Source organism: Dipodomys ordii, unplaced genomic scaffold (genome assembly GCF_000151885.1).
Source record: "Dipodomys ordii isolate 6190 unplaced genomic scaffold, Dord_2.0 Scaffold46, whole genome shotgun sequence".
In the NCBI taxonomy this organism is placed as follows: Eukaryota; Metazoa; Chordata; class Mammalia; order Rodentia; family Heteromyidae; genus Dipodomys; species Dipodomys ordii.
The window spans coordinates 1,240,569-1,255,596 of record NW_012267262.1 but is presented as its reverse complement, the minus strand read 5'-3'; the positions used below and the strand labels follow the sequence as shown (position 1 = coordinate 1,255,596).

Genomic DNA, 15,028 nt, shown 5'->3' with positions numbered 1-15,028 from the left:
TGAGGAGAAATCTAGATTGGTAGATTTAGAAAAACCTACCCAAAATGAACACCAGGAAACTGGAACTTGAAATAGGTTGGGAAGGGGGTCAGACAAATGGAGAGAAGTGGGGGAGAATGCAATCATAATATTCAATGCATATACTATGAAACTAAAAAAATGAGGGGAGGGGTTGGGAGAGATGGGGGAAGAATGATAAAAGGGTGACATTAATCAAGATGCATTGTACTTCTAAACTGATTTGTCGAATGATAACCCCTTTGTACAGCTACTTAAAGATAATAAAAGTGTAACCCTACAACAAAAGCCAACTTGAAACCAGATCAATGCCACTGCCTGGAGACAGTAGAAGAGGCTGGGAGCAGAGGCCAAGTTATTTGACCTCTTGCGAGGGCTGATTGGACTCAACTTTTATTCCAGGTCCTATCCACCCCATCTGCCTGGTGAGCATGCTCAATTCACTCTTTCTGATATGATAACAGTGCAATGAGTGGGGCTAGAAGGGTACAAATTTGAATCCTATACCTTTCTTTGTGATCCAGACTCAAGCTCACTGAGCCTTAGGTTTCATATCTATAAGCTGAGTATAATTGGGAGGTGTAATAGGAATGAATAAAAATTACCTGAGACATCATAAGTGCTAAATAAAATACAGATAATATTTTTTCTAAGAAGGGGGTGGACATAATGAAAGCCAAGTTTTATAAAGCTGAATTTTGTGGTCCCTGGCACTCAGGAGTATAGATGTGAGGGCATTGTAGAAGGTGGAAATGACTAATTGGAAATGTAAAAGAAAGTCAGGCACAGTTGTGCATCTCTGTAATCCCAGTACTTGGGAGGCTAAGGCAATATGATCATGAGTTTGAATCCAACCTCAGCTACAAAGCAAGTTCCCATATCAAAAAAACAGAAACAATGTGTGAATAGGGTAACAGGAAATAAATTAGTACAAGAGTCCTAAAAGGGAAACAGGTGCATGTGGCAATAAATGTAGAAATCAGACAAAATTTAAAGTAAGAGGACATATTAAATCTACTTTCTTTTGATTAATCCTCCTTCCATACCCTTCTAGCATTTGCTTCATTAATGACAGTAAACACACTCCATAAATAACAAGTGCAGTGGAAAGGTAATTAATGCTGAGCTATCTATGTCTGAATTTCTAATCATGCTCTCCCTACATTAAAAAAAGATTCCATGCACTGGGTATATGTGACAATCAATTTTACTCTAGTTTAAAACACACACACACACACACACACACACACACACACACACACACACACACACAGCAAAATCAGTAACTTGGGGAGAGATTCAGGAAGCATGGCTGCAGTTGGCTTCCATATGCCACCCAAGTATGTTGCCTCTGCTTTGAGCTTGGCAGCCTACAGCACTGTCAGCACACTGTCTTCTAGTCAGCGAATGTAAATCATTCAGATGAGAGATTGTTAAGGGACAAAGATGGATCACGAGATCCCGTTGAACCCAGTTGGCAGTTCTGGCCTCACTAGAGGCTGCTGTACCTCTTACTCTATTTCTTACTATCTGTGTGTCTAAGAAAAATCTTACCTGTGTCTCAGTGGCTTGATTTCTTAATCTGTAAAATGGACACAATATCGTAAGACAATCATGGTGGCGAAAACATTTTGGAAATTTCAGGATGCTGCAGTACCTGTTAATGAGGACTGTGAGTCCTGGCACCATCAACAGGTTATCAAATGCTTTATGTGATGGCTATTTGTCACCAATTTAGTTCAAATTTCACATTGTCCCAGGTAAGAGAGAGTGACAATAGCTAAGTACAAAGGTGTGTAGAGGGCTACCCTAGTTACAAGTTCAGTGTCAATTTATTCATTAGTCACTGTAGAGAGGCAATATTTAAGGACTGCAATATCTTCAGGGGCTCATGACATTTTAATTTTTTTTGGGGGGGTCTGGTTGTGAGGCCTGAACTCTGGGCCTGGGCACTGTCCCTCAGCTCTTCAGCTCAAGGCTAGCGCTCTACCACTTGAGCCACAGCGCCAATTCCAGCTTTTTTCTTTTTGCTTATGTGGTGCTGAGGAATCGAACCCAGGGTCTCATGCATGCAAGGCAAGCGCTGTATCACTGAGCTACCTTCCCAGCCCACACTTCAATTTTTAATCAGAAGAAAACATGGAATAAAATGGACTATTTTTGGTTTAGCTAAGAGGAAGAAAATCTACATAAAATTTGTTTAGTGGCAGCAAGGTTTGAACTTAATCTCATACTTACTAGGCAGGTACTCTACTACTTGAGCTCCTCCCCTCGCCCCCCCCACCCCACTTCCACTCCACCACAACTCTTTGCTTTTAGTTTTATTTTTAGATAGGGGCTTGTGCTTCTGCGGTGGGCCAGCATTGAACCACAACCTTTCTCTGCCTCCTGAGTACCTGGGACCACAGATATGAACCAACATGCCCAGCTTGTTTGTTGATACTGGATCTCATTATCTTTGTGCACAACTGTGCATAGATACAGGGGTAATATGCACTTCATTTATGTTGGCAAAAAAAAGACCACAACAAACAAAATGTTCACTAAGAGGACACTAGCCAGTAAACTATGGAGAGCCGATAGCCAGCTAAATGACAGATTTGATGCAGCAGATAAAGAGGGGACACTTGGTCTCTGTATCAGGAAATGTTGGAGAAGGATGGGGCTGGTGAAATTCCAACTGTGGGAGGGTTTGAGTATGCTTTATTCCCCCCTTCCCCTCCCTCACACAGAAGTTACTACAATGATATACAAGGACCTATTTAAAGAGGTGCTTGCTGGTACAGTGAGGAGGAGGAAAAATAGATGCTTCCCATTCATTTTATACTCAAGTTGTAAATCTTTTTGATTAAAAACTATCTGCATTTATTACCTTTTAAAAGTAGTAAGTGAAACTATAAGGGAATAAATATTTGTGACACCAGGATAAGGCCAGAGCCCTTTTCCCTCAGCTTCTGCTCTAACTCATTGTCTTCAAATGGAGAGTAGTGGTATCAGAATGAAAGGCTCTGGAAGTGCTAAGGATAGGGAGGTGGGTGGTATAAGAGGCAACAGCACTGGGGAGCATGTCACTGAGGCTCTGGTGAAGTATCTTCCCTCTATTCAATGGAGGCTACATACTCACTCTGTATGGGCCTTCATTCCAAGTCTGTTTCTAGAAAGTCTTTCACTATCAGATCAAGACGAGCCCTGGAGGCAGAACTCTGGGTTTAAGCCTGAGCTTGAACTTCACTGAGTGACTAATCCTTCCTAAGCCTCAGATCCTTCCTATGTAATTTGGGTTCCAAATTTCTGCTACTTTGAGGGAAAAAATGAGAAGATCTCTGTGAAAACTCTTTATCTAGTGTATAGTAGACACTCAATAAAAGCAACTACATCTGAAGCCAGTGGAGTGGGGAGAAGGCATTATGGGCAGAGGAGCCATTCAAAACCCATAGAGAACCCTTCCTCCCAGTACCTGTGACATGTGCTTGGCATTAGGCCCTGGGGCAGGGATGACCGTGGACTGACCCAAGTCTGCCATGGCTGGTGGAGCAAGAAAACTCTTCAGGCTTCTTAGGCTGGACCAGTCCAGACAGCTGCCTAAGCAGAGTAGCCAGAAGCCACTGGGATAACTGCCCAACACTACACAGTGGGTCCTTTGTCCATCATCGGAAGGGATGAGCTAACCTTGCATGCCCAGCTCCAGATACTATCACATTCCTGGACTCAGAGAGGCAGTTCTGGGCTGAGGCCAACCATTCTGTGTGGCCTTACCTGTGAGTGTTGCAGCTTGTCCCTTGATCCAATCCAGAATTTGATCCTCGAGGAAACTAAAACATGAGCTTCCCATCTCCAAAAATAATCAGAGGGCACCGGTCACTCTCCATCTGCAGAAGCAGATGCACTTGGCTGCAGAAGCTCCAGAACAGATCCCAGGATGGAGAGTTGGGGTAAAGACCTCAGCAGTTCACCCACCCTGAAGACATGCTGGGCCACGTCCATGATTGCTCCTGGCTCCTTGCTGGGTTTAGATAGTGGGGGCTATGCCAGGCCAGAATCCAACACACAGATTCAGAAGTACCAACCTTACTTTGTCCCTGGAACCACTATGACCCGACCTTCCACAATGCAGAACCTTTGCAGTTTACAAAGCCCTTCACCGAAACCTCACATTTTTTTTTAAATGGTTATTAAGGAGTTGTACCAAGGGGTTACAATTCCATAAGTCATGAGTACAATATCTCTTGGGAAACCTCACATGTTATTATGAGAAGATGTGGAAAGTTTTCATCATATTTTAGAAAAGAAACAGACTCACATAAGTTCAGTCATTTGTCCAATATTCCCTAATGGTGAAGGGCAGAATGTTAACCAAGGCTACATGCCTCCACTCACAGTGCTTTTCCTCCTACATCTCACTGTTTCCCCTCTCTGATCTTACCTCTACCCTAGGAATTAAACCTAGATCTTCACACTACTAGTCAAGTGGCTCTACCACTAAGCCACACCCCCAACCCTCAGCTCTCAGTGTTGTAGGTTGAACTCCCAGGAATATAATAAGCTGGGGTTGCCTTAAATAGGATACTGTGGGAAATCTCTATACATGTATTGCGGTGAAGGGCCACCAGGTGGCGATAGTGCCCATAGCTTCTCAGGACAGCTGCCAAAGCAGACAGGAGACGGTGGTAAGCCTGACTGCTTACCAGGTTCAGCATTTCAGAATGCAGGGATTAGCATGAGCAAGGTCAGGGGAAGTTCTTGATTCCATGTGGGGCATCAGATCAAAGGATGTCTATTATTATCTAGAGATGAGCAGGACTGATAACCAGGCCAGGCACTAAGGAGGGGGACTACCTCTAGTAACTTCTATGGCACCAGGTAGGCAAGGAGACATGAAATACTAGCTTTCAGGTCTTGTGGATCACCTCATATAGTGGCAGAGAGGTGTAGGCATTCCATGAGATCCACACAGCAAACCACATAGGTACTCTCCTAATCTGACATGGTGACCACCAATGAAATGAATTCTGTCTTTACTGTGGCAGTGTATCAGGTACTATGTGTCAGACTCCTTGTTAAGTGCTTTGAGCTCACATCTCCTTTAGTTCTCACACATCTATGATGAAGGTATTCTTAACAGCCTAGATTACAGATAAGGAAATTGAGGCTATTTTTACCTGAAGTCACTAGAGAGAGGAAATAGTAACCCAGCTTTTGACTCTTAATCCACCTGATTCTCAAACTGCACTTTTCTGCAAGGTTTGAGAAGGGGTTAGAGTAAAGGGGATTGGGAACAGTAGAAGAGTGAAGACTGAACTATAAGAGGCAGTGGATGCCACGCAGGAAAGGCTTTAGTAGCAAGAAAAAGTTCATGTCATCCTTTGAATTGAAAATGGTGCAGTTGCAGGATCTAGCCTCCTCTCTCTGACCTCTCACCATTATCTTACATCTTACATTCCTCTGATGGAGAAGTACCCAGACTTCTGGCCCCTGTTGGAAGCAGCAGAGTAAAGGTTAGGAGCATGGGATCTGGGGTTAGATTTCCTGGATTATTAGCTAGGTGCCCTTGAAGGTAATCGTGAGCTCTTTACAATGGTACCTGGTTTATAGGCTTTTGTGAGGATTGGAGGAGACAATATAGGTAATAAGCTAACAATATACTGTGTGTGTGTGTGTGTGTGTGTGTGTGTGTGTTCAAAGTGTTTAAGAAAGGCTTGCTACTATTACAGATAAGAAAGGCTTCTACTATTACAGATGGGGCTACCAAATCAAGCATGTACCATGTGCCAAAAGAAGTACCCATGCTTGATTCTCCTATTCAACTACTTTCCTATGCAGTTTCCAAAACATCTCTTTTGTTTTCTGAGTGCCCTCTATTCTGGAAGGGTGTTACTTGCTTCTAGTGAACAAACCTTCCAAAATTTGAAGACTACTAGAAATTAGTAGTTTGTCACAGATTCATTCTTTGTAATATGTGTCCTTGTCTGAAGTTCTTGTAGACGGTTACTGAGAGAAGTTCAAGTTGTACAGTGCAAATGATTCCTTACTAAGATAGAAGAGCTGCCCTTGAAGCAATGATACAAGAAAGAACAAGAATCTCCCTCTTGAGTTTTTCTCTTGAAACTACTAGGTTCCTCAAGATAGAATTCAAAACCCAAAAGCCAGCTCTACGGATCTGTGAGTAGTTCTTCAGCTTGGTTTGACTGAATCTGTAGCTGCTGGCATCTTCTTCCCTCTGCAGAAGGAGTAACAGGGCATACTTTTATTTTTCTTAGATATTCTTAACTCAGCCCACTCTGGCTTAGTCACTGAGTCAAGTAAACAAAGATTCGTTCACCCAGGGAATAGAAACTTAAGAGTCCTCAAGGGCTAAACATTTGTGTAGAAGGCAATTGGGAGTGTTGAGGCCTATAGTCAACAGGAAATAATGCTTTTAAAAATTTTAACAAACAGGGCTGGGAAGGTGGCTCAGTGGTAGAGCGCTTGCCTTGCAGGCATGAGGCCCTGAGTTTGATTCCTCAGCACCACATAAGCAAAAAGAAAAAAAAAAGCCAGAAGTGGTGCTGTGGCTCAAATGGTAGAGCGCTAGCCTTGAGCTGAAGAGCTGAGGGACAGCGCTCAGGCCCAGAGTTCAGGCCCCACGACCGGACCCCCCCCCAAAATTTTTTTTAACATTGTGCCACATATATAATGTCTGCCCAGGCCTGATTCAACCTGAGGCGCATCAGTTTGCAACCTCTACCTTTAAAATTTTCCATTGGCCTTCAAAACAGGGGTTCAGAGTTTCAATAAGGCTTCTGAAGAAGGAATTAAGGAATTAAGGAGTGCTCACTCTGTCATTTCCTAGCCGTGTAAGCTTGGGCACCTAACTGTCTCTTTACCCTTTTTCTTATGCAAATGGAAATAACATGAGAACACTCTGAGTTGTTGGGATGATTAAATGAGAATAGAGAGACTAGTTCAACATCTGCCTACGTGAATACTTGGTAAACAGTGTGAAACTTCACTGACAACAAGGGACGAGGGTAAGATTTATATTGTTCTAGTTACATGGTTCCTTCCAATATTAGCTGTGTTCTTTCCAGCAGCCACCTTTTCTCCCAACAAGTACCAACAGTGACCTGGAAGACAGAAGATCCTAACTAACCAAGCTTCCAGGGTGGTCCCGGGCTCCAGCAGACGCTGGCACTGCTGAGAGAAGTTAGGGAGATGTAAGCATCCCAGAAGAAGGAACCTCCTTTTTGTCTCTGTTGCAGCTGAAATGCAGAGCTCGAATGCTTGAGTGCCTGTGTGCCTTCCTTTAAGGACATCGACTGAGCACTCCTCACAGTGGCCTCCTCTAACAAGCCCCTTTGCCAACTTGGCCACCAGAGCCCGGTGTCAGGATCCCAGCTTGGGGAATTTGTGTTGTCTGTAAAAGCTGCTTCTTCCCTTGAAAATTCACCTCCAAGTTCTCCATTAGGAAAACTCACCCTCCGCTTCTGGTCTCCATATTTTCTGCAGAAGCAAGCAGATGGAGTGATCTTTCATCTCTTGACTGTGCCTCTCCCATATCTGTCCCCCACATTTAAGATCTACATCTATAAGACTGGAAATCCAGCCCGGGCAAGGCTGACAGGCTCCCAGCACATCCTCTGCAGAGTAGTCTCAGGAGCTCCTGCCCTGCCCTGCTCTGCTCTGCCCTATCTACCCAAGTGGTACAACACTGGACCTGAGCCTGGGTCACCTCCTCAGAGGTACCTGGTGGATCTACCTCTGGATAAGCCCAGGGTCACTCTTCCTCCCAGCATTGCAGGGTATGAGGCTTCCACATGGTGAAGCACCTGAATCTTCATGTTTGAGGCACTCAAACATACGCTTTATTTAGTCTTTTGATTTGTGAAGTCCCATCCTATATATCCATACCTTCTCAAAACCCAGATTACCCCAGATCGAAATTCACACCCTAACCATTCACTAATGGCTCTGCAAACTGCTAGGCCAGTCAATGTTTCGGGGTTTCTTCCTGTGCTATCAGATTGTCACTGGTTCCACCGTCAGCTATTGTTAGGACTGTCAGCATGCGTATTTGCTCAGCCCCCGCCCTGCCCTCATCAGCTACTTGGATCTGCTCAGGACTCAGACTGCAGTAATAATTAGTGATGGCCACTATTCACTGGGCCCCATATGTGTCAGGTTTTCTGCTAACAGCTTTCCATCTTGATATTATTTAATCTTCTCCAGTGCCCTGCAAGGTAGGAATATTTACCAACATCTTTCGGATGACAAAGAAAAAAGAATCAGTTCAGGGTGTAAGGGCCACAGAGGAATGTATCTAAGAAGAAGCAAGTATGGTTCTCTGTTTTTGGCACTGGAATTTGGATTCAGGACCTTAAACTTCAAGCTTGCACACAGGCATTCTACCACTTGAGCTACTCCTCCAGTCATTTTTGTTTTTGTTTTTAAATAGAGTTGCGTTTTTTTTTACATGGTCAGATCTGTGACCCTCCTATTTATGCTTCCCAAACAGAGAGGATGTTAGGCACACACTGCTATGCTCAGCCTGTTTTACTGGTTGATATGAAGTCTTGTAAACTTTTTGGCTGAGCTGGCCTTGAACTGTAATATTCATAATCTCAGCTCCAGAAAACCTACAGTTACAGTTATGAGCCACCATACCTGGCCACATGGAAGATTCTTGAATTCAGTATCTGTCTCTAAAATCTGTGAGTGCAATTAGCACATTATGTCACATGCTGCTATGTTTACCTACTTTAGAGTTTCCTATTGGGTAGCCAGGCCCCTTTCTTCCCTCTTCTCTTGCAGTTTTCCTCCTGTAATGATGTGGTTAATATCTGATAGCCCATCAGGCTGAAAATCCAAGAAAGCAAGGACTTTTCCTTTTTATATTTTTCCTTTTTTTTCAGTTGTGGGACTTGAACTCTGGGCCTGGGTACTGTCCCTGAACTCTTCAGCTCAAGGTGAATGTTCTACCACTTGAGACATACCACCACTTCCAATTTTCTGGTGGTTAACTAGAGATAAGAGTCTCACAGACTTTCCTGCTGGGGCTGGCTTTGAACCACGATTCTCAGATCTCAGCCTCCTGAGTAGCTAGGATTACAGGCTGGAGCCACCAGTACCCTGCTCTTTTTCCTTTTCCCTTTTCTTTTCTTTCTTTCTTTTTTTTTTTGTAAAGCACTGGATTTGAGCTTAAGAGACAAGCACTATACTATTTGAATGACACCTATAACCCCTTTTGCTTTAGTTTTATTTTTCAGATAAGGCCTCATTTTTGCCTCAAGATGATTTCAGATCACAATCTTCCTACTTTCATCTTCTGTATAACTGGAGTCTGTCTGCTTGGGCTGGTCTCAAACCTAAGTCCTCCAAATCTCTACCATCAGAGTTGCTGGGATTACAGGTATCAGGCACTGCACCTGACCCTGACTTTTGCTATCCTCAAGGACTCTAATACTGTACCTAGAATACACAGGTGTTTAATATATGGATTCACTCTCTTCTTCCTCTTGCTCTCATTTTGTCTCATGTTCACTTTTGTCCTTAAAATTAGATTTTTGAGTGCCTTCATTGAGTTTTTTGACTCCTTTTAGTGTCCAGACCCCCCTAGCTCTGATAGACCACTGGGTCCCTGTTCTCAGTTCTTCATGGTATTCTCTGAACTTCTATACATCGGGTGCACAGGAATTACCCCAGTGGTGTCCTGAGCAGTGCCTGATCCCAGGTGACCAAGAGTGTGGCTCTCTCTGGCTGACACTATAGCTATTCCATAGGATCATGACATTGGCCTACCAAAATGGTGCTGGTGTACTGATGTTTGGCAAGAAGCTTTTTCATATAGATAGGAGCCCTTCAAAAAACTTTCCAGATACCCTACATATTCTAGGGGAGATTCTACCTAGAGGGAGATTCTACAAACAAGGTATTGATGAAATCTGATCAGAATGAATACCAAGTGTAGCTGTAATCACCCTAAAGGGCAGAGCTGTGAGTCTGGGCTATGGAGGGTTAGCTCTGAATTTGAATCCCACCTCTGCCTTTTGCTTGGTAGGTGACAATTGATATATCCCTTCCCTCTCCCCTGTATAGTTAAGAACCTTTCAGCATAGGAGCTTAAAGTCCTCCCAATCATTTCTAAACACTTGCATTTTGTGGTCTGACTCCAGATGGCTAAGGAAGGCAAGAAGACACAGTGATTCTTGGGTTATAGACACTTGGCTTAAATCCTAGCAGGTTTGCCCCCAATTAACCCTCCAATCCTTAGCAAGTCAGTGATTCCCAGGAACCCACCATCATCTATTTCCTTGTAAGTTTATTATGAGAAATCTTAGCCCCCGGAATCTTATACTATAACTCCACAAGTGAATGTTATTAAACTTGAAACTGACCTCCACCCAAGCCAATCAACTTGTCTGCTTAGCACCCATCTAGTACTGCAGAATGACCATCTCTGACTGAGAAAGAGCTCAACCTCTTCCGTGGGAGTGGAGTCCTGACAACAGATCTCTCGGAGGCTCTGCAGACAACACTATGAAGCATGCCAATGAAGGAAGAATCTGTTCAGGTCTCTGTCTCACACTCTGCCAAGCTGAAGATCCCAGGGGCCACCATGGAGCTCTTACCACTATTACCTCATGCTCAGCCTACAGTCCTAGAACCCAACCAGAGGTCACCTGGAAGAAGACTGACAAATAAGTAGCTCTAGTTTTCTTGAAAGGAAGCTATTTTAATCCTAGCAGCAGTGGAAACTGCATACATTAACATAATCTCAACTTCACCAACTACTTGCAGTTTATTTTATTTAAAAAAAAAAACACGTCTCATGATGAGAAGCTGTGCCTGGTTCGTGTCTGGAGCTGGCTGATACAAGAGAGGATGAGGTTGGTGGTCATGTTGCTTTCTCTGTATGGACAAATGTTACTGCCTTCTGGGGAATCCTTCCTCTGTTCCTTGAGGCTCCTTGGGCCAAAGCTCTTTGAAGACGATCCTGTGAAGGCTGATGCTAGTGGCCACGAGGTGCTGGCAGCTCGGGCCAACCTTGCCTCCCTACCAAGCAGATGGTGGTACATGGCACCCAGGTGGGCAGCCTACAGCACTTACACTCCTTCCTCTGTGTCAGCCTCCCAACCTCCAACCTCCATTTGTTCTTCTAATCCCTGCAGGTTATTTTTACTGTGAGAGGGGAAAAAGTGATGCTATTTCTCTACATTTACCCTGAAATAGTCACACCAGCTCCCTCAAAAAAAAAAAAAAGCACTCGACAGATGGTTCTGGTCGCTTGTGCTCAGAGAAGTAGCAAACCTCCTGGGCTGACAGGAGGTTATGAAAATGTAGGCAGCATGCAGGAGGAATGGCTGCAAACTCCTTTGTTCAGAGTGGCCAAGGGTTTAGAGTCCACAGCTTGGCTTGCATACCTCTGAGCAAGTGACTTGTGCCTCCATTTCCTCTCAGGTAAGATGGGGTTGAGGATAGAACTTATGTTATGAAATGGAACATAATAGATGATCTACAAGCACTGATGAGAGCTATTTGCCTCTAATGCAGGTGTTTAAGGGTCTGGAAAGGAAGTCGACAAGAACATCTCTGGATATCAGGGCAAGAGAGCTGCTTATAGGGCCAGGCTGACCACAGTGCCACTCTAGATCTGGCTGAGAAAGCCAGGGAGCACAAGCAGGATGCCAGGCAAACCAGCAACAATGTGCTGATAGGCTCCAAGCTTTGTCCCAAAGCCCACAGAGAAGCCTTATTCTCCAGGAACATATCAGAGTAAGGCTGGGACAAGTGCAGTGTATACATAATGAGCACATACTATGTGCCAGATCCTAGGCTTAAGCATATTACAGGCATTTTCTGATTTAGACATCTCAGTGCTGTTAGATGGTGCTATTATTATCTTCATTTTACAAATGACAAATTTAAGGAATGAAATAACTTGTCCAAGATCCTACAGCAAGTCAGTCTGAGGCCAAGGTATAACTGAGGCTTGGTGAACTGAAGAGCTCATGCTGGCAATGACTACTGATTAGAGAGATTGAGCTAGGGATGGTCTCCACATTCTTGCCTGAGGAGGGTCACAGCTTGACCTGGTCCATATGATATATCTGGCCATAACAGTATGTGGTGTCTGACTTTGTAGGAGATCAGGGTCTGATGCCTTGGATTTCAGACACTGCTGGGCATTTCCTCTGGAGGGATGTGAACCCTAGGGATGATTCACACACTTAATTCATTCATCAAACTTCTGAAGCATTTTGCTAAAGCATGTGTGACCTGGAAAGGGGAACATTTTAATAAAGTGTTGACAAATACACTTGCGCTTAAATTGCTGTAGTCCAAGTTGAGTAGAGGTAAGAAGAGAGGAAGAAAGGTCATCAGGAAAGAGACCTGTGGTGGTGATGTCTAGAGGTAACACACTAGATTTAAGGGAAGGAATTGGCAGGCATAGGCCCTTTCAACACTGGCCTGTCCATGTCCCCTTCACTTCAGCCATCCTCCTCAAACAGAAGCACCTGGCCTCACATATGTTACAGTATTTGTGTTTGGCATTGATGTACGACATTCATCCTTTCAAACATCACATTTCCACTTAACAGAGGCATTGCGAGTTCTCCCAGTACTTACCACCACTGATAGAAGATTAACTGGCTGACCCAGGAGTCACTGCACATCTTTCCTTTCCTCTAGTCTCTTCTCAACACGGTCCCAGGTCCAGCGCTTGATCTTCCTTCAAGAATTCTTCCTTTTTTTTGTGTGATGTTGAGGGTCACATCCACAGCTTGGTATATGCTAGGCAAATGCTCCAGCCCTAAGCCATAACCTCAGTCTCCCCAGTGACTTTCTGATCTGCTTGTTCCCTCTCCAGCCTCCATGTCCAGATATAACAGATGCCAGCACATCTTTGTGCCTCAGCTTCCCCACAACAGTACTCATAATGGCACTTCCCCCCTCAATGATTGTGGCAAGGATTACATGGGTTCATATGTGGCAAAATTTTCAGACACCTTCCCTGGCACATAGTAATCACTCAATAAATGCCCGTCATCATCACCATCATCAGAACTTCTGTCATGGCCCAGGCATCCTCCCATCCTCATCAACAGAAATTCTAGGACACAATCAGGTATCTAGTCTACAACATTTCCAATATCCTGAGAATCTCTTGTATACAATCATCAGACTTCCCTCCCCTGCTCAGAACCCCACGATGGCTCCTTGAGTTTTGGATGGAAACCAATTATCCATGTCTAGCTTCAAGACTTTCATCCCACAGCCTCCATCCCATTATTTTTGCAACATCATGTTCCCAATCCTTGGTGAAAACAGGTCTTCTTACATTATCCTCACTGCACAATGGCCATGTCCATCTCTGACTTACGCAGGCTCTTCCTGTCCTTAGAAAAATGCCATTTCTCCTCGTGGTGCATCTAAAATGTTCTAAGAAATCAGGTAAGAGGAGCAGGCAGGTCTTAAGGAATCAGGTAAAATCAGTAGACAGGTTTGCCCAATCTCCCTAAAAGTCTCAGTACTATGTACTAAACTTGGGCCCTCACGTACCAGGTGGCTTAAATGGTAGCACACTTGCCTGCAGTGTGGAAAATGGAGCATCTGATGTCCTCAGGGGAACTTTGAAGTCAAGTACAAGTGATCTACTGGATTGGTTTTTCCTAAAACACTCAAACCTAGGCACTGGTTAACAGTAAGGCATGAGCTTGAAAGTGGACAGATTTGTACTCTAAACCTTCCTCTACTATTTACTGACCATGTAACCTAGCTCAAATCATCAGCATCTGTCTCATTGCAGTCATTTGAAACATGAGTCTAACCACCAGAGTGGGCAGGAGGACTGAACTAAGATCTTCTGAAAGAAGCAGTACAGAGCACTCTATCGGGGTTAAGGCTAGCTCCACACCCCCTCCTTAACCATCAGGGTTCGCTGGTTATTAATTCAGTGAGAAACCACAATACCTCCTTTAGTCCAGCTGCTCCCACAGAAGGGGATGTGGCTAGCTGAGGTTGCCTTCTCCAGTAAGGACTCCCTAGGTTCTCCCAAGAAACACCCTCATCTCTCACAACTATATTTGTACTCAAGACAATAAAACTAGCATCCATGCAGGGGGATGAAGAAAAGCTTTAAGAGTGTAATAAAAATCTCAAACTTCAATCTTAGTAAAGAGAAATGGCTGCTGTGAGGTGGACACAAACCTTAGAAAAGGATGCCCTTATCCCTGGCCTGAGGAGACTGAGTGGGGATGGGCTTGGCACAAGGAGGTATGCCAAGATTCTAGGACACCAAGTGTGTGAGCCAGAACACAACTATGCAAAAGAGCCTGGATCCAGCCAGTCCCTGGCAAGGCATCCAGCTGAAAGCCAGAAAGCAGAGCCTCAGAAAGCCTGATGACCAAAAGCTTCCTGAGAATTCAGGAGTATTCTTCCTATAGACACTCTTTCAGCTTGGCTACCTTGGATCATTTACTTAACCTCTCTAAACTTCATTCTGTACCTGATAATTATTACTTAACAAGGGTGTTGTAAGACTCAAATAAGTCCTTCTTTATAGCTGCCCATTTCTGTGGCACTTATATGCCAGACTCTGTGCTTTTTATCCTTCCAATCCTTCTATAAAGGAGGAAACCAAGGCTTTACTGTATGACCTCAGGTCATACAGTAAAAGATGGAGTATAAACCAAAACTGTTTAAATCTCTAGCTCATGCTCATAACCATTATCAAATTTACAAACAGTAAATATTATATAACTATATAGTTTTACTGTTATTCACCTGAGACAGAAGAATGGTATAAAAGACTGACTAAAGGGCTAGGCATGGCGGTGCTTATCTGCAATCCCAGCTACTTGAGTGGTAGAGATAGAAGGATTGTTGTTTGAAAGCCAGCTCTGGACAAAAGTACAAGACCCTGTCTGGAAAAAGAAAAAGCAGAATGGTAACATGGCTAAATGGCAGAGCATTTGCATATCAAACTTGAGGTCTTGAGTTCAAACCCCAGTAACATAAAAGTAAATGTAAGCAG

General features: G+C 43.9%; 1 protein-coding gene across 1 annotated transcript in view; it reads right to left on the bottom strand.

The window, feature by feature from the left end:
- Window positions 1–15,028, bottom strand: part of Nav2 (neuron navigator 2) — a 387,125-nt gene that overhangs the window by 354,065 nt on the left and 18,032 nt on the right. The window lies entirely within an intron of this gene.